Raw genomic sequence first — 25,457 nt, forward strand, 5'->3', positions numbered from 1 at the left:
TAAGAAGAAAAACTTATGTCTGTTACTTGTTTTTTATAACAGCCACTTATCAGCATGAGCAATTTGTAAACAGAATTCATAATTTCAAGAGATTACATAACATTTTTCTGGAGTAGGCGGAACCCCAACAATTCTAGGGATAGTCTCTTACAACAGACTTTAAATTCATGCTCTGCAGTCTTGTCCACGTGAAGGCCCACATGACTACATCCACGCCTAGCTAGGATGGTAGTCAAAAAAGGTCAGTAATGTCATTTTCCGGCCAGTGTTTATTGTGCGTCATTCAATTGCTTCATGTATATCCACCAGCCATTATGCTTCCCTGAAGACTCTGTTTGCCTCAAATACAAAATTGAATTTTAAGTTAAATTTAAAAATCTATGGTGCTTTTGGCTTTGATGGAAGAAATTGTACTTCATTTGTCCATTTTCACAGCAGGGTAGACTTGAGAGCTGGAGAGTAGAGATTTATCTAGTTTTACACGCCCAGATCTGCCCTACTTAGCACCTACAGTCCAATTTTGGTGGAGGTCTAATGGGGTGAAGGCAATTGGTTATCCACCTACGCAATGCCACCTACAGGACCCCCACTTGGCTGCTACCCTGGAATCCATTATGGAAATTTGTTAAACCTTCTAAAGAGGGAAAAAGTCCAAACTAATTTTCAACTTGTATCTCTTCTCTTGAATATAGCCTAATGAAACCTCAAACAAAGGTTATTTCAGAAAAAAAAAAAAAAAGTGTTTTACTCAGTTAAAGCAAATATTCTTCCTAAAGTTTCAGATTATTCCTATTTTTTTTTTTTTGGGGGGGGCAATAAATCACATGATAGAAAATTCTATTACAGATGACCAATTTTAAATCTCCTCCCTCCTGTAAAAAGACCATTGGTTTATAGATGTAAATTTAGAATCCTTTTTACTGCTTTGTTCTGTGGCATAGAGAATATGGTGTTTTAACATTGTCTGATTATTGTATTTTGTTGCTTTTGATGTAAAGTGTCACTTGGCATTATTCTCTTGGATGACTCTATGTGAAAGAAGATATAAAAACTGTCTTGATGGAATTCTGCTGTGTGTATGTGTGTGTGTATTTTCTCAAGGAAGTAACATTCAGTGAGATAATCAGTAGTTTTATTTTGATGGATCATTTTTATAATTTATTTGTTTTAAGGAAACAACCACATCATTCACGTGGGAGTAAGAATGGAGCCTGTGAAAGAAATTTTAAATGTTTTCCTGATGGCTTTTTTATATAGCTTATTGTTATTTTAAAATTGACTTTTAGTTATAGAAGAATTATAACAGCATTATAGGAAGCACTGAAAGCAGAGAGAAAAATATCACTTATATGTCTAGATGACTTATAAAAAAAATATTTAGATATTTTCAGTTTTCTCCTGGTTTTACCTCTTGTGGTTATAGAGTCGTTTGTTTCAGAATTCCGGGGAATTTGATGAACCGGGTGTATCCCTAGCCCTCTACCTTCCTGGAAGACTGACACATCTCAAGACTGGTCACTAACTAAGACTATAGGGAGCTGAGAAGAGGGGGAAAGGGCAATCTAATTGGAGGGACAGGGAAGCAAATGGACAAGCCAGGACACAGGACAGAGCATGGCTCACTTAGCAAATTGACAAAAGTTTCATAGCATTGGAGTATAGGGTCCCTGGAGTGGTGTGCCAGGAGTTGAGGTTGGAAAGTGAGTTTTCATTCAGACTGTGAAGGGCTTTAAATGTTCCGAGGAGTTGAGGCTTTGCTTGTTGTGCAGGGAGTAGAGTGAAGCTCCCATCAGAAGGACATGTTAGAGCCCCAGTAATGCTTCTCAAGTCCATGGACAACGTGGTTATGACCAGCCAAGGGGAAGACTCAGCTCAGCGCTGAGATAGGGACAAAAAAGATGTCTGTTTCCCCCTCCTCCCTCTCCATCTTGCCACCATTCACAAAGAAAACAGGAATGTGAAAGAAACTGGAAGTGCTTCCCCTCCCCCCTTTCCAGGTTGTAAAGAGGCCATTTTAGCCTGTGTTGGTGAGGGAAGGGAAAGAGGCTAGCCTGGAATTGGATGTGAACTTGATGCTTTGAAACAAACACGACTGAGCCTAAAGAATCAACCTGAGACTGTTTTCATAATCAAAGATGACAATCAGACTGAGATGTTACAGAGGAGTCTTCTTCCCAGGAAACAATAGTGATTCTACTGAGGATAGTTGGTGGCAATTCCTGGAAAAGATAAAACCAGTTCACATTTATACTCCAATGAATGGAGACCTCTTCCTCAATATGTTATAGTAAAACGTCCACTGTAGCATAATATTGACTAGGTATTCTGTCACAAAAAAGGATTAGTTTGGGAAAAGGAAAAAGAAAAAGAAAAAAGAAAAAAGAACAAGCGCTGCCACCCAGTACATGCAGACACGGCAAGCCATACGCACATTCTGGCTTATGTGCTGCAATGTAGGGTATTTAAAGCAGGCAGACTGGAAGTTAGAACCATAGCATTTGACTAGGTGTTCTCATGAACTGCCATAAGCCCAGCTTCTCCCATACACCTTGGGGCCTGATCAGTTTATAAAGTCTCAGTTCATCCTTTTTTATTATTATTATTTGTTTCAGGTGTACAAAGCAATGTAGTAGTTAGACATTTATACCCCTCACAAAGTGATAACCCCCCTCCCCCAATCTACTACCCCTCTGACATTGTATATAGCTGTTACAGTTCCACTGACTCTATTCCTAGTTCATCTTTATTAAAAGCAAATGGAAAAGGGATTTATATAAAAGGATAATTGTTGAGATTTCTGTAATCTCAGAAGATAACTGTTTCTAGGCGCTAAGGGAAGACGTTTAAAAATCAAGATAATGTAGTTACATGTTATTATGCAGGAGAGCTTCTGCATTTTGCCCAATTTTATAATGCAATAATGTGATTTTGTTTTCTCAGGAACTTAATAATTTAAAACAGTACTCTTTCCCCATTGAGTTGAAATGAATGTTTTTAGTCTTATTAGTTTTTCCTTTTATAAACTGCTAAGGACGCCTCTACAGCCCCCCACCCCCCATCCCCTCAACCTGATGAATAATATGTCAAGTACATTTCTCTGCGGAGAAAGTCCTTTAATGGTTGCAATCTATCAAGACGTTCTTTTGAGATTATTATTAAGAAGCATTGTTGATTAATCAAAAAACAAAATAGGAGAGAACAAAAAAGACGCAGTAAATGAAGCGATGCCTGTTGGGTTCAGGATTCAATAGTCAGATAAGACCAGTGCTGGGAGAGAAGCTTCTATGGGGAGGACTCAATCACTTGTTTCCTGCTGTCTCCCAGGAGGGCACAGGGCTGTTGCCAGGGAGTTGTCAATGGGTAATCTGCATTTTGTTAACTTTTATTTTAAGGGGAGAATGGATTAGAGGAGGTGTAAAGAGATAGAGGTAGGAGAAAGGTGACTCAGTAAGTGGTTTGGATTTTGGTCAGAAGAGGAAGTGGACAGAGATTTATTTAACACACAAGTGCGGAGGATTGGGTCTTATAAACCTATTTACACAAAAGGAAATTTTTATCCCTACTACTCATAAAAACAGTATTTGTTATCATAAATAGATAATTGACATTAATGCATGTTAAAACACCTGTAGTTATGAGAATGAAAATAGTCCAGGCTCTGCCGAAAATCGCCTCTAGTGCCGGGAGTGTGGTACAATTTCTGTGAAAGAACTACTTTTGTTTGCTGTCATAATGCAGCTTAAAAAAAAAAATGGTATCAATCTCGATGCTATTGTTATCTAATTTTGAACAAGGGCATTAAGTCCAAAGTTAGATTCATCAATCATAACACAGGAAATGTTACTGACATCCATTATGAACTCCACAGTTGATTAGCTCCCTTGATTAAATAGTGGTGTAGCTGATGGGAAAACAGGAGAGGAGACTGCCACTCCTGTGAAGAGAATTCCCAACTCGGAATCTCCAGGGAGTTAGAAAAGAGAAGTGGAAAATACAAGACAAAAAAGTAGGGCTGCCTCAGTAGTAACTTGATACTGGCCAAAGCATCAGTCCCAGCAACCTGTGCCAGAGATACCGCTCAGTTCCCTTTTTACACACCCAAGCAGATTTTGTTTTTGTTTTATTTTGTTTTGTTTTTCAGGGAAAGGGTGGGGGATAACCTTAGCTGTCATTAGAAAAGTAAAACCCTAAGTTAAAAAAAAAATTACAGCGTTGGATGTGAATGATACCTGAATGCTGACATTAACCAAATGCCACCGTTTTGGACAGCAGCATAGAAAAATGTAGAAATGTACTGCAGTGGTTTTTTTTAGACAGAAATTTTCCTGACAGATTGGGAAAATCAGGAGGAGGCAAGCTGATGACATTTTGATTGTAGGTCCCACTTGGAAAGGCATTGTGGGACTTTCTGCTTAACAAAGTTAAAAAAAAAAAAAAGCACCCAAAACCTTCCACTTTCACCTTGATCTGCATTCTTTTTCTTTTCTTCTTCTTTTCCTTTTCTTCTTCTTTTTCTTTTTTTCTTTTTTAGTAAGTGGTAAAACTTCCCAGGGGTGGTTTGAAGACATTGTTACATGTGTCACTGGCAGCTAATACACTTGCTGTGAGATGGTAGTTGTTTATTAATAACACCACTTTATAATTCAGCCTCATCTGCAAGGCACTGAACTAACTAGATGCTACTGTGTCTTTATTTGCACCTTCAGCTTCTCCTCCATGGAGGCTTCTCTATCTCCTCTGTGAGATTACTCCTCTCTGTTTGATACTTCTCCTGTGTCATACCTCCACCAACCTTGCTCCAAAATTCTTAATATGATATTTTCAGAGTTCTTTGAGATTAGCGCTTTGCATTTCGTAGATTAATTGAACATAAGGTAGATGGAATGAATGGATGTGTGGATAGGGAGATGGATGGATGAATAATGATGGATGGATGGATGGTTAGATGGTGGGCTGAATGGATGGATGGGTTAATGGAGGAAACTGAAAAATAATTGTAACTTTTAAAATATTTGACACTGATAGAGCTTTTGCCAACTTTCTACAGACCCTGTAAATGGTTTGATAAGTAATGACATTGTTTAAAATAAAAATAAAATAAAAGTATAAAATTAAAATAAATATGCTATTTTCTTATTTTGATTGTATTTATGTAAAACATAATAAAATAATGTTTTTTTTGCTTTATTCTTTGTCCTTTTTCCTTTGAACCTACTTTCTTTTTTTCTCTCAGAATTCAGATGTAATACTTGCTACAGCTTTACATATAGACTGATTGGAAGGGGACTAGAGGGACAGTTTTATTTTAAACTTAGGACTTTTTAAAATCACATCTTGAGATGTCACATAAAAGTTTTGTGGGATAGTATTAATAAATTGTAACAATATCATAGCCAAAAGCTTTTTTCATTTTTCCCCCCTTCTCCTTTCTTTGTGTTTCTGACTATTCCTAATCCTTATGCTACAGGGTTGAAAAAATTAAGTTTTATCATTTTTTCTGTATCCCTTTTTAATAGAAAAAAATGAGAGGATAGTTAAAATTTACCCCTGAAGCTACTGAAATAAACATGATTTATCTTTTGAGGCCACTTCTATAAGTTTTCCTTGAAATTAAATGTACAGTCTTGAAAATAGGATACTAAACTTTATGCCACTTTCCTATTCATACATAGACGTAATATCAATTGTGTCTCCCATTATTGCTTTTGTAAGTGCTTTGCTGCTCTGAGAAGCTTGCTTAAAACATATTTTCATCTAACTCAGTGTGGGTGAGAGAAAACAAACAATGGTTGATTTGAATAGATATGGATGCTAAATCTTTTTCTTTGCATTTTCTGGCTTCTATTTGTATTAAAAGTTTACATACATATAATTTTTTGGTAAGTGCATTTGACAATAAAAGTGTGTGATGATATTTTAGAGGTAATAAATTGGAAAGTGAGGCTTATGAGAACCAGTGTGAGAATTAAAAAAAAATTTATTCAGTATCACTATCATAACTGTAATAAGCTTGTGACCTATGCATTTCATGGTCAAAGTGGGGTTAGGTATTGGTCAGAATAATGCTAGAATATTCTGCAATAACAAATAAACCCCGACATCTCAGTGGTATAACACGTCACTCTGGCAGCCTCTTCCATCTTGTTTGCTAGACCTAGAATATGTGATTTATAGATCACCAGAGAGGGAGGAGAGAGTTGGAACAGGTGCACCTGCTCTTAACTACACGAATCTGGAAGGCATATATGTCGTCTCTATTTACAGTTCATTGAAAAGAGCTAGTGACATGGTCCAAACCCCAAATTCAAAGAAGTCTGGGAAATGCAAGGGGGCCCATGAAATATTAGGTAAAGATGAGTTGTCTTTGCCACATATTACATTCAGGGAAGCACAACCCAAGCAGGGATTCTGATCTGAACTTGGACTTTGTGCAGAACTTGGAAGGCATCCAGTCCTCGGTCATTTTCTAGCCTCTGAGTCCTGCAACGTTTTGGGATTACTAACTTATACCCAGGAAGAGTTCTGTTCCTCATTTCAGATATTCTATCCCTATTACATACCACCCACATAGAGCAGGGGTGGGGGAAGGAGTGGTGTAGTACATTATTAACTCTTAATGTTTTCTTTGTGGGGAACAACGTGAATGTGGAGTTTTCTGGTCCTTTATTTCCCCCAAGTTGGAAAGAAGATCTGTGACAATTGCAGTATCCTTTTTGCAGGATGTAGAAAGAAAAAGAATTAAACCAATGTCTTTTATTTTGTTTTCTTTTTTTGACATTCAGTGTTATTTTATATTAATTTCATGAGTATAGTATAATGGTTAGACATTTATATAATTTAAGAAGTAATCCCTCTGACTAGTCTAGTACCCACCTGGCACTATACATAGTTATTGCCATATCATTGACTATATTACCTATGCTTTACTTTATATCCCCATGACTATTTTGTAATTATCAATTTGTACTTTTTAATCCCTTCACCTTTTTCACCCTGCCCCCCAACCTCTTCCCATCTATCACCACAACAAATCTAGTACCCATTGACACCATACTTAGTTATTACAATATTATCGAATATACCCATTTTGCTATACCCCACATCCCCATGACTACTGTGTAACAACTAATTTGTACTTCTTAATCTCTTTCCCTTCTATCACCCCTATTCCTAACCCCACTTCCATCTGCAACCATCAAAATTTTCTCTGTATCAATGAGTTTGTTTCTGTTTTGTTTGTTAATTCTGTTCTTAGATTCCACATATAAGCGAGATCATATTGCATTTGTTTTTCTCAGTCTGATATATTCCAGTCAGCATAACACCCTCCAGATCCATCCATGTCTTTGCAGATAGCAAGAACCCATTTCCTTCCATGGTTTCTATGTCCCTTTTTATGTTTTCTATCTCTTTGTTGAAGTTCTCATTAAGTTCCTTGAGCATCCTTATAACCATTGTTTTGAACTCTATCTCTGGTAGGTTGCTTGCCTCCATTTCATTTAGTTCTTTTTCTGGAGTTTTTTGCTGTTTATTATTTTGGATGCATTTCTTTGTTTTCTCAGTTTGGCTGCCTCTCTGTGTTAGTTTCTGTATATTAGGTAGATCTGCTATGTCTCTCAGTCTTGGCCAGGTGGTCTTATGTAGTAGGTGCCCTGTGGGGCCTAGTGGTACAGTCTCCCTGGTCACCTGAGGTGGGTGCTCCAGGAGTGTCCCTTGTGTGGGTTGTGTGTGTTCTCCTGTTGCAGCATTGATTGCTATTGGCATGTCAGTGGATGGGATTGGCCCTCAGGCTGACTGGCTGTGGGATTTGCCCGTGTCCACAGCTTATGGGCTGCTGTGTGGGATTCTTACCCCATTGAGTGGGATTTGTCCCAGTAGGCTCTGATGCCTTTTGAAACCGCTCTTTGTGTGTGCCACTTATGGGGCTAATTGGGCAGTGGTCGGCTGTAGTCTGAAGCCAACCTCCAAGTATGTTTGTTCTAGGGCCTCTTGGGAGGGGTTCCAGTTCAGGCCCAGGTCAGCCACTGCCTGTAACTAGCCAGGGGCTACCTGGTAGGAGCTACAGAGCAATCCATGGTTGTTTGCTGCCTGTGCTAAACCTGGAGGTGTGTGGGAGAGTCCAAGCTATGAATCAAGGAGACCTGCTACCAGTACCAGGCCTGGGACAACTCCACAAAAAGCCAGGATACCTGGAGGCCTGCTGACATCTGCTGGCTCCCTTAAGGTTCAGCCACTGATAAAGCCTTGTGTGGTAGGTATGTGATTCAGGTGAGGCAGGGTTTCAGGGAGTTACTAGAGTGGGAAGAGTTGTGGTCACCTGGTTAATGTAGACTCTGGTTTGGTGCCAGTGCTAAACCTGGAGCTACTCAGCAAAAGTCTCAGAGCACACAGAGGCCAGCTGCCACCCTCCTGGGGCTTGTGGACTCTGATAGTTTTCTAAGAAAGAGTGCAATGCAGGGGCTGCGGCTGCTCACAGAGAAAGTGCCCAGCTTGGGGGAGTTGGCTGGGGTGGGGTCCCAGTGAGTCAGCAGGGCGGAGCAGCGGAGCTCACCAGGCCAATCAGATTCAGATTTAGCTGTAAGCATAGGGGGCGGGCTCAACACATTAAAGATGGCATCTGTCTATCAGCTGTACAGGAGGCGGACCTCACACAGGGAAAATGCTGACTGTCCTCTGGTCTTCCACCTGAAACCACACCCCTCAGTCTATCCCTTGTATGTCTCCGAGGACCCCCAAGTTACCATCCCTCTGCTAGAGCTCAAGGTGAGTTACTGGGAGCGAGTGAGTCTGTGCATGGGCCATTTAAGAGGACGTCTGGGTTTCCCGCAGACTTTTGTCCCACCCGAATGGTCAGAATTCACACTATTTTTCACAGCCAGATGTTGTGGGGGTTTCCCTTCTTGACACCAGTACTCCAGGAATGGGGAGGCTGGTGTGTGTGTGGGGCTGGGATTCCTTGCTCCTCGGGGGGAACCTTTGTAGCCAAGATATCCCTCCTGATTCTCAACCACCGCAGGGAGGTTTGGGGTCCGTGCCACGTCTCTGCCCTTCCTACGAGTCTCATTGTGGCTTCTTCTTTATATTTTTCGTTATACGACTTCTGTTCAGCTAGACGTCAGATGGTTCTCCAGGTTGATTGTTCTATAATTTAGTTGTAATTTTAAAGTGTTCATGGAAGGATGCAGGCACAGTGTTTATCTACTCTGCCATCTTGGATCTCTCTAAACCAGTATCTTTTTTAATGAGCAGAGAGATGAGAAATACGCTAACTTTAATATGTTAATTATTCCACATCACTATCATCAACAAATATATTCCCCATCCATCCATCCATCCATCCATCCATCCATCCATCCATCCATCCATCCATCCACCCACCCACATTTAATGGTACCAGGCCCAGTACAGGGCCCTTGAAAGTCAAAAAATAACCTCTTAGACTTGGCTAACCTTTCTGGTTACCCTTACCCTTGCATAAACAAATTGTTTTGTCTATAACATTTTTGTTAACATTTTCAAGTGTTAACAAGTGCTGAGTTTCATGGGTCTGGGTTTCATTCACTTCTGTATCAGCCAAGGCCTGATTCAGAATTGGTGCTGTAAATGGATTTGGATACATGGACAGATGGCCATGTGAGGCCAATTTGTCTTAGACCTGAATCTGTAGATGAAACAATCTCTTCACAGCTTTGTGCAGTTTTCTCCTCCCTGAAGTCCATGAGTTCAGGAAGTGAGTGATTCTGACGTTGGCCTCTAGATGACCACACCAACAGTCAGTGCCAAGGCTACTATAGAGGCTTGTTTCCTCTCCTCCTCCTCCCCTGGTGCCAAAGGTCCTATTTGATTAAAAATCATCTATAGCCCTGGATAAGAGCTAAGAGCTATTATATTAGAAAACATTGTGCCCCATTTCTGGTTTCTTCATGTGACTCTCTTCCTTCAGACTGCTTCCTACATATAGGTTTCATTTCAAGTAGCCCCTTGGCCATCTTTCCTCTCATCCACACCAAGCCCCTACTTTTTCATGACTATAACTTTCACTTCCATGTCTCTACCTTCTATTTCCTCTGAAGTTCCAGGACAATATTTTCAATTTCTACCTGGAAATCTCAACAGGATGTCCTATCACACTTCAAACTCCCCATGCTGCAAACAGGACCATGCTTCTCTATCTCAGCTAATGATACTATGTCCTCTCACTCACTCAAGCTGCTTTCCGCCCTCCTCATCCTCCCACTTTTGGGGGCCAGTACACCATCATTTCTGCCTCTTTTCCTCCATGATGCTTCTTCCAACTGTTGTTTTGTTTCATTTTTATTATCAGACATGTTTACTCTCTCCTCTGTGTGCTTTAACTGTTTAACTCATCTCTCTGTATTTTAAATTATTTTTGATTCCTCCTGTTCTTGTTGTTCCTAGAATCTAGCCATTGATGTTTCTAAAACATAACACTTTTCTGATATAATATTTTTGGAGGTTCTTTTTACTCCCCAAATAACTTCTAGTTGCTAGTGTAGTATCTAAGGCCTCAATCATCTATTTCCAGCTTCATCTCCATTCTTATAGACTGTAGCCAAACTGACTACTCTTTCTTTCCCACCTCAGCCTTGGCTCATGTTTTCCTTCCATGTGGTGACAATGTCACTTACATTTCTATGTGAAGACATTCTAGCTACGCTTTTAGTATTAGCAATCTCAGGAGTAGGAATCAATTTCTTCTTCTAACTCAGATGTGGCAAGTAGATTTCATCTCAGGAACAAAATCTGGTTGATTAATAATGGCTGCCTGGAAAGTTGTGCTAAGAAGGATTCTCAGGTTGTATCTAGGCTCAGTGGGAAAATCTTATGATTGTTAGCAGTGTTTGTCTAGAGAAAGAGGAACTGAGACATTAATGTTTCTTAGATGCCTTCTGTGATCTATCCTGTGCTTCTCTTATGTGTGCAACATCACTTATACTAATTGGTAAATTCTTTGAGGGCATACATTGTATTCTGCTGAATTATATATCCAACAAGAAGAGTCTATCTTCACAATGCCCTATGATCAAAAGGCACTCCAAAACTGTTTGCTAAATAAATCCCCTAATACTGGAATATGCTGTTTAATTACATAAGATTGAAGAGTTGTGGGCAGAGCTGTGGTTGCATTGTGTTATGTTATAGTGTTTATTCCTTTAAGTTTCAGTTTGTTAAGGAATCTGACTGTGTTGACATGAGAATTGCTTCTGCACAGTTACCTTTAGTGATAAATGAGATCAGGCAACACTGGATGAATGGATGGCATCCAATACTCCACTATTGCTTGTAACAGAATTAATTTTCAAGTAGCATTGATTAATTCTGCTTTTAGGCTTACTTTCACAGACCAACAAAGCATGTCAGATTTTCAGCCCCTCAGCCTAAGTCAAAAGCCAAAGGCTGGCTTGAAACACATTCAAAAGGAAGACATTATTGATTTCGTGGTTTTTAAAATGTCCCAATCATTCAGACAATTAAGTAATTGTAAAAATAACTATAAAATTATTATTTCTCCTGTTTTTTCTTTCTCTAGATAAACATCTCAAGTATTTCAGCCATTCTTTTAACATGGTTTTCAGAAACTGCCTCATTCTGTTCTCCCTCCTATGAGTATCTTCCATTTGTCTGGTGATGTATCCTGAATTTGTGGATATTCTAGACGGGGTCTGACCAGCCAAAATCAAGATCAAGAACTTCATAGATGTGGTTCTATATTTCTGTCATTACATCCTAAGTACAAATTTAATCTCTCAATGGCCACATTATATTGTTGTCTCATGGAATTGATGGACAACTGAAATTCCTCTTCAAAAAATACCATCTTATTTCACCTTGGATTGGTTAGGCCTCTTTCTGTTTATCAGAAAATCTGTCATGAACTGGCCTACCAATGAAAGGGACATTATTGTGTTTCATCACCAAAATGTCCAGGGAGGTGACTGTTTGGTCCACGTGCTAACAGGTGTCATCAAGATTCCATTTCCATCTGTTCATCCTTCCTCTGTTTTAGCTGCATTCTCAGATAGGCTCTCCTCTCATGGGAGCAAATGGCTATGGGGGCTCCAGCCTAAATCATTTTTGGTTCACATTCATCATTAAAAGGAGGAAGCACCTTTTCCTGGAAGGTCCCACACAAGTACTGGAGTTCACTTTCATAGGAATTGATCATGTGGTCACCACTGGACCAGTCACTGTGTCTCAGAGTACGTATTCAATGAGCTCATTTAAGGACCTGGGTCAAATGACCCAGGAATTGGTATTGGAATTGGAGTGGGGACTATATGTACTGAGATCAGGGTGCCATCATCCAAAGGGAGGGAAAGATGCTGGGCAAACCCAAAATCACAAGTGCTCTCTGCAATACAATTATACTCTAAACTCTCAAAAGGCAGAGATTATGGCTTATTAATTGTCTAACATTCTCCTCCCACCTTTAACAAGTGACACAATAAATATTCAAAAAACTAGGTTTGATTGAATGAGTTCCTGAACAAATGGCTACAAAATGAGTGAATTTGAAATGACTGCTTAATGTTAAAAATATCTTTGTCTCTCACATGTACATTGTACAATGTAGTCCAAATTAACTTTGAAGTGTCAGTTGTGTCTACATGAAGGAAAATAGAAGTATAAAAAACTTGGTATATCATTACAAGGACAGTTTTTTGGGAGTATTCTGAGGAGAAATAATACAACACATCTTAAGTGCAGAGAACAGGGGACGTTTTCTTCTAGGACAGATGAAATGAAAACAGCTTGATTGACAGCCTAGTAACAATAATACCTTGAAGGTGGAGATCTGCTCTTATTTCAAACACCCCAGAGCAATTTTATCAGAAGAATAAATACTCTTTGTTCCAAATTCAGACACTTTTCAGTTGCTTTTGGGTCAGATAGTTGTTTTCTAACAGCCACTTGGCACCTTTATTTAACAAGCATATTTCAGTGTCTACATAAAATCTCAGTCGCACCTAACCCTGATCCCATCCCCTATTTAACCGGGGGAATTTGTTTGACACGGTGTTGTGTCTAATGCTGCAGGTAACTGTATATTTGCCTCTTTGCCATTTCAGGGCACTGTGGTCTGATTCCCAATGGCCATTCCTGCATGTCTGGCAGGCTGGGAGGGACAGATGATTAACACCTGAAGGGCACATTCCAATTACTGATCAGAATAGGTGATGGAGCCTCCAGTGGGAGCTTCCTCACGCCCCCCCGGATGTGGGGGTCAGCTCAGCCACCCCCCACATGACTCACAGACATGTGTTCTGAGCTGTATCTGAAAGAACTAAGCCCCTGCTGCCCATCCTTATAAGGGGCCTGATTGCACACCTTCTGTTGGTTTTCTTCCCTTCTCTGCTTTACTTCTTCCTCTTCTTCCGGTGTTTCCCCAAATTTGCTTCTAGATAAATGACTTACATTTCAGTCTTGTCTCAGACTGCTTTTTGACAATTGTTTTGAAAGTAAACATATTATTTTCAGTCCTCAGAAGGGGATAATCAAAGATCCTCATGTCATCGAGGCAGGTGTCAGAGTAAAGACTAGAGACCTGCGCGGCTCGCTGTGTGTGGGTAGAATGTGGCCACTGCGAGAGCCACTGTCTCAACGTGGCTTTCATGGTGGGCTGAGTGCAGGAAAAGCCGACTTTCTCTAAAGCACACAAATCTACAGCAACTGTTGCAGTCAATCCACACCCTTGAGTGGATCTTCTCAGGGAGGAAGTCTAGCCCCGAGAGGGGTGTGATTGGTCCATGGTATCAGAAGCCACTGAGGTGGAATGGAATCATGATTTCAGAAGTGGTAGCATTTGGTCATATGGAGGAACTCAGCGATGCAAATCTGAGAGATCTTATTGGAGTGGCAAAAATGCAAGGCAAGGCAGTGGACTGAGAAGACACAGAAAGGTTAAGAAGCGAAGACAGAGAATGGTAGAGTAACTTTTCCATCATTTGAAGAGTGAAGGCAGGGGAATGTGAGCGAGCAGAGGTTGACACAGTAACAATACCCAATGCTTGAGTTCTTACCACAGTTCATGCCAGGCACTGGTCTAGGTGTTGTGCATTTTCATAACAACACTATGATGTAGATTGTTTTTATTATCTCCATGTTAATTACAAGGAAACTGAAGCACCACTAGCTTAACTAGCTCCACCAACAGCCAGAGCTGAAAAGTACAGAACTGGAATAGGAACTTAGACATTCTAGTTCTGACGAGCTGGTTCTGACCCAGGGATTGGCAACTTTTTCCTATGAAGGGCCAGATAGTAAATGTTTTAGGTTTTCTGGACTATACAGTTTTTTGTTACAACTACTCAACTCTGCCTTTGTAACATGAAAGCAGCTATAGATAATATCTAAACAAACAAGTAAGATTGTGTCCCATAAAACTTTATTTGTAGAAACAGAGAGGGCCAGATTAGGCCTGTAGCCTGTAGTTTACTGAGCCCGGATATTACTCCACTGTTTAACATTTTCACATAAAAATTAGTTTTTGGCTCGAGGAGCCTGGTCATGTGCTTTTGGAATGGATTTTATGACAAACCACGCCTAACACAGATGCCTTTGGGGTGGGATGTGGGGGGAGAGGCTGAGAAAAAGAGGGGAGTTGTGGTGGGAGCTAGCCTAGAAGAAGCAGGAATTGTAACTGAAAGCTGAAACTTGGTAATTTTGGGGGGAGATGGAGGTGGGAGAGAGAAGCACTAAATTCTGACTAATATAGGTCAGAATTACAGGGTGTCTATAAGTGGAAGGAACAGGTTTAAGAAATGCCATAAAATTAAACTTTATAGGATTTGGGCTTTATAGCATATGTTGTAGCAGCCACATTGAATAAATGTATGTTTTTCATTATATTTTTATTACACATTTAAAGCACATTAAGGCACACACAGCTATCAAAGAAGAAAAATATAGAGAAACTTTGGCTTCACAAGTAATCGCCTCAATTTTAAGGAAAGCTGTATTTTATGAAGACAGAGAAAGATGCATGGCTATTGTCCTTCTCAGTTTTATACTAACTCATTCTTCTTTGGGAAAAAAATATTAATAGATATTTTGCTACATTTGTCTCCTGTTGAGGCAGCATTTCCCTTTTTCTTCTTCTTTTTTTTGTTTTTTAGACTATCATATCATGAATGTTTATTCATTTGCCTTTGAGTTGCAAGTAATTGGCTGGCATTCTCAGTCGGTAAAACAGCCTGCTTTGTTGGGGTTTGAAAATTGAAAACCGTTTCAAGAAATTGTGACTTGAAATTATTTCTGGCTTTGAGAAGCCATGTGATATCTAGTGGTCTCTGGTGATATTTTAATTTTTAGCCTCTGGGGTTGGGTAGAGTTGGTCTGTGAATCATGGGGGATAACAGGATCACCATGGATTGTTATAAAGTGGTGCGTTATACAAATGCCCCTGGGGTTGAAATGTGGCCTGGCTCTCGCCCAAGCCCTGTGCCCGTCTACCTGGAGGCAGGAGCATGTTTTCTTTTCTTTTCTTTTTTTTTTTTTTACATCAAGGCACTGTCCACTTGCCAAGCCATGGCCTTTGTGGCCACTTCTCCTCAGAGGTGGTGACTTTTTCTAAGTTGTGTTCTCCACGGGTGGGAGTATGTGAGGGGGACTTTGCAAATTGTGTATCATCACATTTAGGATGCCTTTGATTGTGAGATGCACCACTATTGTTTTGTGTAAGTAAGAAAGACAAGATGCTGCTAATGAAATCTTGTGAGGCCATGGATTGTGAGACACATGGCAACTTCAAAGATGTTACAAAGTGAAAAGGAGGCCGTGCAGTCGTTTGTAGAGTGGGGGCAACTTTCTTTAATTAGCATCAAGGCACCAGTTGAACTAGCTGCTACCCTATGAGGATGAGGTCAGCAAGTCCCCGGAGGGAGGTTTCTACGAGGCTTTGTTTATTTTGTGTGATAAACAGCATCACCAACCTCTCTGCTCTCCTGGAGGACGCCAATTGGTCAAAGTTCTAATAGAATAGAAATGTAGAATGTTAGCGTGAAACTGACTTCAGGGAGCTTCTTGCATCTCAGCTGGGGGCAACTTTGTCCCCAGGGAACATTTGTCAATATCTGGAGATATTGCTGGTTGTCATAATTGGAGTGGGATGCTGCTGTTTTCTAGGGAGTAGAGGCCAGAGATGCCGCTAAACATCCTACAATGCACAGGACAGCCTCCACAACAAGAAATTATCAGGCCCCAAATACATAGTGCCGAGGTTGGGAGTCCATGATGCAGTGGGATGATGTATAGAGCAGGGGGTAAGAACCTGGACAATGGAGGCAGGCAAACCTGGGTTCAAATCCAGTCTTACACTTAACTGATTATATGGTCTTGGGCAAGTAATTAGCTTTGCTAAGCCTCAGTTTCCTTGTCTATAAAATGGAGCTCATAGTCTCTTCTTCAGGGGGTTGCTGAGAGTGTTAAATGACGTAGTTAAGGCAGTTGTAAAGACAGCAACACCATCTAAATTCAAAAGCAGCTCTGAGTACCTTTATCTATACCAACTAAATCCTCTGGGCAACTCTGAAGTGGGTACCTTTATTATCCCGTTTGCAGATAAGGACACTGAGAAAATTTAAATAACTTGTCCAAGGTCGCCCATGAGTAAGTGGTGGAGCCAGGATTTGAATTCCGAGTCTGTGTGCTCAAGCAGCTCAACCCACCTGGCAGAGTGCCCAACACAGCACAGGGTCTTAGGAAAGGGAAGCTGCTGCTAGTGTATTATAAGCTACTGTAGCCCGAAGGCCCTGCTTAAAGGTGGTGATTGACTGAGCCTCGAGGAGAGTAGGACTTAGCAAGGTTCCCCGTGACCTGGGCTAGTTCCTGGGCCTCCTGCTGCTCAGGGACAAGTCTCTGTCTGCCATGCTGCCCCTGCCAAGGAGCCCATATGGAACCTGTTATGGTGCAGCAGGAGTCCAGATCTAGCTGGGCACCACCATTTACTGATTACTTCTGGGAGGTAATCGTATCTACCTCACAGCGTTGTTGGGAGAATGATGTACAACAGGAGACGTCACATATCAGCTAACCGTAGATATCTGAGGGCTTGGCATGTGGGCTGAGAGCCGGGCTTGTGGACTCATCTGGAGTAGCCTGCTCTGATGGACACCTGGGAGAGGAGGGGGCTGGAGAGTGACGCCTAAGCTGGCCTGCAGGGTCTCAAACAAATGTTCCTGGAAATTGTGGGGAAGGGGTGGCCTTGGAATGCCCAGGCTTAGTTCTGCTTTTCCCAGACTCACTGACGTTCAATCAATACTTGTGGAGGTGAATGAGCGAGGGAGGGAGGAATAGGAGAGAAGTTGGCAGACAGGCTTCACACAAACGAGAACCCCAAGGTGCCCTGGAGAGTTTCTATCCAGCAGTGGCACTGATGGGCTTCAGCACAAGTCAAAGACCCTGGAGGAAGAGGAGAGAAGTCTCAACAGACCTTCGGTGCAGAAACCAAAGGGTAAATGGATGCCTCCTCCTGGCTGAGGACAAAACATAGGAACAGAGCACAGAACACGCAACAGTGTGATGATGAATGAGTGTGAAAGGTATAGGCAGGCAGTTAGGAAAGTCCTTTAGACCCCACAGGTGTGAGGCTTCTCGAAGAAGCCACCCCATCAAGCCCAGGGCTCACCAGCACCTCTGTGTGAGCTGAAGACCTCGTTCTGCATTTCCCCAAATGTTGTTAGATAGGAGGCAATACTGCTTCGCGGTTAACAGGTTACAGGCTCTGTTGTTACACTGCCCAGGTTCAAATCCCACCTTGGCCACTTGCCAGCCCTGTGACCTTGAGAAAATCACTTGAACTTTCACGGCCTCTGTTTTCCCATTGGAAAATTAGGATCTATCTCGTAAGGATCGTAAACGGATTAAATAAGATACTGTTTTGTGGTCCTTAGCACAGAGTGAGTACTCAATAATGTTTACTCCTCCTCCCATTATTTATTATTATTATTGAATTTATTCTCAGCAGAAGAAGTGAAACAAAGATGCACGCTGGACTCATTCAAATCAGGACTGAAATCCTGCCTGTCTTCCCATTCATTAGCTGTGTGTTTATAGGCCAGTGACTTCATCACCTGAGCCCATTTTCTTACCTGTATAACAAGAAAAATGATAGCTGCCCTACAGAGTCATTTGGGAATTAAATCAGTTAACATTTTAAAAGTACCTAGCGTGTTTGACACTAAATTCTCATTACCTGTCCTTTCCCTTCTCTTTCTATCTCCCTCCCCCACTAGTTCATTGTCCTCACAGGTGAGTCCCCAACTCACCGTCTCAAGATAAAAACTTAAGGCAACAAAGAGCTGGTTCTTTGAAAAAATTAATAAAATTGACAATCCTTTGGATAGCCTCACCAAGGAAAAAAGACACAAACAAAATCAGGAATGACAGAGGAGAAGTTATCATGGACACCACAGAAATACAGAGGATCATCCAAGAATACTATGAAGGACTATATGCCACCAAATTCAATAACCTAGAAGAAATGGACAAGTTCTTAGAAACATACAGCCTTCCAAGGCTGAACCATGAAGAACTGGAAAATCTAAACAGACCGATCAACAGTAAGGAAATTGAAACAATCATCCAAAACCTCCCCAAAAGCAAAAGTCCAGGACCAGAGGACTTTACTAGTGAATTCTACCAACCTTCAAAGAGGATCTAATACCAATTCTGCTCAAACTCTTACAAAAAATTGAAGAAGAGATAGTACTCTTTAACTCATTTTATGAGGCCAACATCACCCTGATACCAAAACCTGGTAAGGACAGCATAAAAAAAGAAAACTACAGACCAATATCTCTGATGAATACAGATGCAAAAATTCTAAACAAAATTCTAGCAAATCGAATACAACAATGCATTAAAAAGATTATTCATCACGACGAAGTGGGGTTCATCTCCAGGGCAGAGGGATGGTTCAACATACGCAAATCCATCAATGTGATACATCACATAAAAAAAATAAAGGACAAAAATCATATAATTATATCAATAGATGCAGAAAAAACATTTGACAAGATACAACATCCATTTATGATTAAGATACTTAATAAAATGGGTACAGAAGGAAAATACCTTAACATATTAAAGGCCATGTACGACAAGCCCTCAGCTGATAACATAATTAACGGTGAAAAACTGAAGCACTTTGCTCTACATTCAGGAACACGACAGGGCTGTCCCCCATCACCTCTGCTTATCAACATAGTGTTGGAAGTCCTAGCCAGAGCAATCAGGAAAGAGAAAGAAATAAAAGGCATCTGAATTGGAAATGAAGAAGTTAAATTGTCACTTTTTGCAGATGACATGATGCTATATATAGAAAACCCTAAAGACTCCACCAAAGAGCTGTTAGAAACAATAAACAAATACAGTAAAGTTGTCAGCTACAAAATCAATGTACAAAAATCCATTGCATTCCTATATACTAACAATGAAATCTCAGAAAAAGAAATAAAAAAAAAATTCCTTTTGCAATTGCAACAAAAAGAATAAAATACCTAGGAATAAATTGAACCAAAGATGTGAAAGACCTATACACTGAAAAGTATAAAACATTTTTAAAAGAATTTATAGAAGACACAAAGAAATGGAAAGACATTTCGTGTTCATGGATTGGAAGAATCAACATAGTTAAAATGGCCATATTACCCAAAGCAATATACAAATTTTATTTCTGAGTTCATTAAACTGCCTAAAATAACCCATCAACAAAACAAAGAGGCAACCCACCGAATGGGAGAAGATATTCATGAACCACACCTCTGATAAAGGGCTGATACCCAAAATATATAAAGAACACATACAACTTAACAACAATAAAAACAAACAATCCAATTAAAAAATAGGCAGAAGATCTGAACAGACACTTCTCCAAAGAAGACATATAAATGACCAACAGAGATATGAAGAAATACTGAACTTCACTAGCTATTAGGGAAATGCAAATCAAAGCCACAATGAGATACCACCTCACACCTGTTAGAATGGCTATTATCAACAAGACAACAAGTGTTGGAGAGGTTGTGGAGAAAAAGCAACCCTCATACACTACCAGTGGGAATGTAAATTGGTACAGCCACTATGGAAAACAGTATGGAGGTTCCTCAAAAAATTAATTACCATACAACCCAGCAATCCCTCTTCTGGAAATCTACCCCAAAAGTCTGAAAACTTTTATCCATAAAGATATATGTACCTCTATGTTCATTGTAGCATTATTCATGGTAGCCAAAACATGGAAACAATCAAAGTGTCTTTTGATAGAAAATTGAATAAAGAAGATGTGGTACATATATGCAATGGAATATTACTCGGCCATAAGAAAAGATGAAATACTACCATTTGTGACAACATTGATAGTTCATGAGATTATCATGTAAGCAAAATGAATCGGGCAGAAAAAAACCAAGAGCCATATGACTTTACTCATATGCGGGATATAAAACTGAAAGCAATAATAAAATAAACAAAAACTCACAGACACAGGCAACAGTTTAATAGTTTAGTGGTTACCAGAGGGTAAGGGGGAAATGGGGGTAGTAGAAGAGGGTAATTGGGGTCAAATATATGGTGATGGAAGGAGAACTGACTCTGGGTGGTGAACACACAATGCAATATATAGATGATATATTATAGAATTGTATACTTGAAACCCATACAATTTTCCTACAATGTCACCCCAATAAATTTAATAATAATAAAAAAGGATGACACAGTTAAAAAGGAGTGGAGCCAGCCTCAAACCTGGACTTAGTTGGACCCACCTCTCCTTTCCCACTTGATTACACTTGTCTATTGCAGGTAGACAGAGGACAGGTCACACCTGGAAGACTGGTGACTCGTGGGAGGCTCTAAGGAGGGAGACCTGGATTCTGAGCCGCCTGGCCATGCCCCATAACTTCTCCCCATGTAAGTGCAATAACAAGACTGTCCATACAATTTTTCCCCAGGCAGATGCAATAACAAGACTGTCCATATGATTTTTCCCCAGGCAGATGCAATAACAAGACTGTCCATATGATTTTTCCCCAGGCAGATGCAATAACAAGACTGTCCATATGATTTTTAGGGCCCCTTGCTCATTGTTTTTTAAATTTGCTTTTTCCAATCACTCTGGAATAGTGGTTCTGGCAGACACTATTGTGGGCCCATTTTATAGAAAGGAAAATGGAGGCATCAAGAAGGGAAGAGGCTTGCCCAAGTAGAGCAGGATTAAGACTGGAAACCAGACTGCGGTCTGGGTGCTCCTGGTCCATTGCTCTTTCCACAACGTTGAAGTGCCTTTACTTAACTTTCTTGCACTTTCCTTCTTTAACTCTCACCTCCTGTCCCTACTCTCTCCCCTCCCATGCTCCGCCTATCCTGGCCCCAGCTCTAGATGCATTACCTGGAGGATAATTGAATCTGGCTAAACTCTGGCGTCACAGCAAATAGGATCAATTTATTACACTTAGTCATTTGAAATTCTACATTGACACAGCTATAAATTGAGCAGTGACAAATTCCAAATAACCTGACAGTCAATACAATTGAAGTGCTTGAAGTCAGACGTGCAGGGAACAGACAATCTAGGAGCAAGAAATCTGAAACTTGGTCCTTAGAAAGTGTATTTACTGTCTATACTTCCCTGTGACCTGACACCTAGTCAGGATCCTGGACTGAATTGGCTGTGTGGGAGCTGAGGAATTTTGTGAGTGGGAAAACTTGGTTTCTACTGACCAACTGAACCTGACTAAGCAAAACAGGAATTTATTGGGTTGCATAACTGGAAAGTCTAGGGGTAGCACTGCATTGAGGTATAGCTGCATCGAGGGGCTCAAATGAGGGCATCCGGAAATCTCTCTCTCTCTCCTTGAGCTTTGCTTTACTCTGCTGTAACAGTGATGAAGGTAATCATTGGAAGCTCTAGGCTCACAACCTACCAGCATAGCAGCCCCATCAGGAAGAGCATCTCGTTTCCAGCAATTCCAGTAAAGTTTTCGGTTTTCTCTCGTTAGCCTAGGTGGGGTTATAAACCCGTCATGACCCAGTCAGTGTAGGCTGGGGCATGTGTACTCCTTGGCTAGGTCTGAGTTATATGGCCATCCTTGGAGATGAATAGATGGGTCCTATGACCTAAAAAAGGGATTATGGACATTTCTCAAAACAGCAGATGGTCACTGCGATATCCCCCAGCCTCGGTGTTACCTTTAGAGATAATAACCTGTGTAGACTGTTTGAAAGTGTTTCTTGTTTGGTCTGACCTAATTTTCTAAGGAAAAAGTTGAGAAAACTTTGGGTAAAACTTTTAACTTCATGTGCACAATTATATAAAAGCACTAGCTCTTTTCTGATCCAGAATTAAAGGTACTTATCATGTGCTGGAAATGGGATTCAGTGCTCAGTGGGGGTTTGGTGTGTTTCCCCAGAAGCCAAACTCCTTCCTTCTAGAAATGGCTCCAGTATTCATTGGAGATCAACTCCTCCCACACTCTCTGGATGGAATTCCACTTCAACTCCATGAATGGAATATGGGATGCTGATTTTCAACCAATCGGAGTATCACATTTCCTAATCCACAGAGATTGGTTCAGGGGTGATCATGTGATCAAAGCCAAAAATCAAATTTGATTCAAAGCCAAAAATCTTTGACTCAAATGAACAATAGGGTTTATCTTCCCATTGGATTTAGGGAAGGGAGACTGAGATGGTAAGGCTGTGTATAAAGCCAGAACAGCAGAAAGTACAGCCAAGGTTGAGAGACACAGAGGCCTGCACCAAATCACTGTGCATCTAGCTCTGCATCTAGCTGGGGCATCTAGCTGGGTCTGAAATTGCAGTGATCTGACTTTTTCAGTTCTTTGAGCCAGGACATTTCATTTCTGTCACTGGTAATACAATGGAATTTTGATATGCCCAAAGTCCAATAGCTGTCAAGTGTCAAATTTTGAGCCCAAATTGTTTAATGCTATTTTGATATATATCAGGTTGTTTTAAAGTCATTTTCAAAACTTTCAACTTATTTCAAGTTAGAAACTTAGAAAATAGACAACTCCATGCTCTCTCCTAAATACCCACTTAACCTGACTTTTCTTTTTTTTTTTTTTTAAATTTATTGGGGTGAAAATTGTTAGTAAAATTACATAGATTTCAGGTGTACAATTCTGTATTACATCATCTATAAATCCCATTGTGTGTTCACCACCCAGAGTCAGTTCTCCTTCCATCACCATATATTTGATCCCCCTTACCCACATCTCCCACCCCCCACCCTCCTTACCCTCTGGTAACCACTAAACTATTGTCTGTGTCTATGAGTTTTTCTTTCTCATTTGTTTGTCTTGTTCTTTTCTTGTTTTTGGTTAATATACCACATATAAGTGAAATCACATGGTTCTCTGCTTTTTCTGTCTGACTTGTTTTGCTTAGCATCATACTCTCAAGATCCAACCATGTTGTCACAAATGTTCCTATTTCATCTTTTCTTACTGCCGAATAGTGTTCCATTGTGTATATATACCACAACTTCTTTATCCATTCATCTATCGAAGGACATTTTGGTTGTTTCCATGTCTTGGCCACCATAAACAAAGTTGCAATAAACATTGGAGCACACTTGTCTTTATGTATAAATGTTTTCAGATTTTTGGGGTAGATACCCAGGAGAGGGATTGCTGGGTCATACGGTAATTCTATTCGTAATTTTTTGAGGAACCTCCACACTGCCTTCCATAACGGCTGCACCAACCTGACTTTTCTTGTTGATACCCCCTACACTGTTGTTTGATCTCTTCACAGCTCCCAGCTCATTTTTTTTCTGGAATCTTTTTTGTTTTTGTTATTGTTGTGTTTGTTTCTTAGCAACTATATTGAGGTATAATTGATATATAGTAAATTGTAAATGTAAAGAGTATAATTTTATACATCTGTGAAATTATCACCACAATTAAGATAATGAATATATACATCACCCCCAAAAGTTTCTTCATGCTCTTTTATGATCCTTCTACTTGGCGGCTACTCATCTGCCGTCTGTCACTATAAACTAGTTTGCATTTGTTAGACTTTGATATAAATGGAATCACACAATATGCACTTTTCCTGGTGTCCTTTCTTTAAAAATAATTATTCTGAGGTTTATCCGCTTTTTAGTGTATCTCAATAGCTCATTAATTTTTATTGGTAAGTAGTAGTCTATTGTATATACTGCAATTTGTTTAGCCATTCACATATTGATGGGTTGTTTTTAATTTTTAGCTATTACTAAGAAGGCTATTATAAACATCCATGTACAAGTGTTTGTATGAACATAAGCTTATAAGCTTTCATTTCTTTGGGGCAAATACGAGGAATGGAACAGCTGGATAATATGGTAAATGTATGTTTAACTTTCAAGAAACCCAGACTATTTTCCAAAGTGGTTGTATCATTTTACATTGTGGCCAGTGGTATGAGAGCTCGAATTTTTCCATGTTCTTGCCAGCATTTGGTATGACCAGTCTTTTAAGTTTTACCTGTTATATGATGTCTGTAGTGGTGTCTCATTATGATTTTTATTTGCATTTCCCTAATGACTAATAATATTGAACTTCTTTTTTGTGTTCTTATTTACCATCTGTATATTTTCTTTGGTGAAGTGTCTGTTTAAATCTTTGCTCATTTTAAAAATATGCTTTTTACTTTCTTATTATTGAGTTTTGAGAGTTCTTTGTATATTCTGGACATATGTTCTTTACCAGACACATAATTTGCAAATATTTTCTCCCAGTCTGTGCCTTTTCATTTGTAGGACAGAAATGTTTAATTTTGATAAAGTTTATCTCTTTATTTTTTCATGGGACATGCTTTTGATGTCATATCCAAAAAATCTTTTTTCAACTTAAGGTCACATAAGCATTCTTCTGTGTTTTGTTCTAGAAGTTTTATAGTTTTAGGTTTTGCATTCAGGTCTATGATCCATTTGGAGTTAGTTTTTGCACATCATGCAGATTGCAAATTCAATTCAAGTGATATAAGATAGTCTTTTCAACAAACTGTGTGGAACAATTAGACATGCAAAAAATACAAAACAAACAAACAAACAAAAAAACCCGCAAAAAACTTTGATCTATAGTTGTATTAGTTTCTTACAGTTCTAAACAAATTACCCAAAGTAGGTATTTAAAGAAAGAAATGTATTCTTTCACAGTCTGGAGGCAAGAAGTTTGAAATCAAAGCTTTGTCAGTGTTGGTCTCTGAGGAAGAATCTATTACACGTATTTCTCCTAATTCCTGGTGGTTGCCAGTAATCCTTGGTGTGCATTGACTTACGGATGCATCTGCTTCCATCATCACATGGTGTTCTCCTTTTTTGTCTCTGTATTTTCTTCCTATATGGACCTTCCTATATGGACACCAGTCACTGGATATAGGATCCACCCTAATCCAAGATGACCTCTTCTTAACTATTTACATCT

Source organism: Rhinolophus sinicus, chromosome 5 (genome assembly GCF_057876585.1).
Source record: "Rhinolophus sinicus isolate RSI-liver-muscle chromosome 5, RSI-T2T, whole genome shotgun sequence".
In the NCBI taxonomy this organism is placed as follows: Eukaryota; Metazoa; Chordata; class Mammalia; order Chiroptera; family Rhinolophidae; genus Rhinolophus; species Rhinolophus sinicus.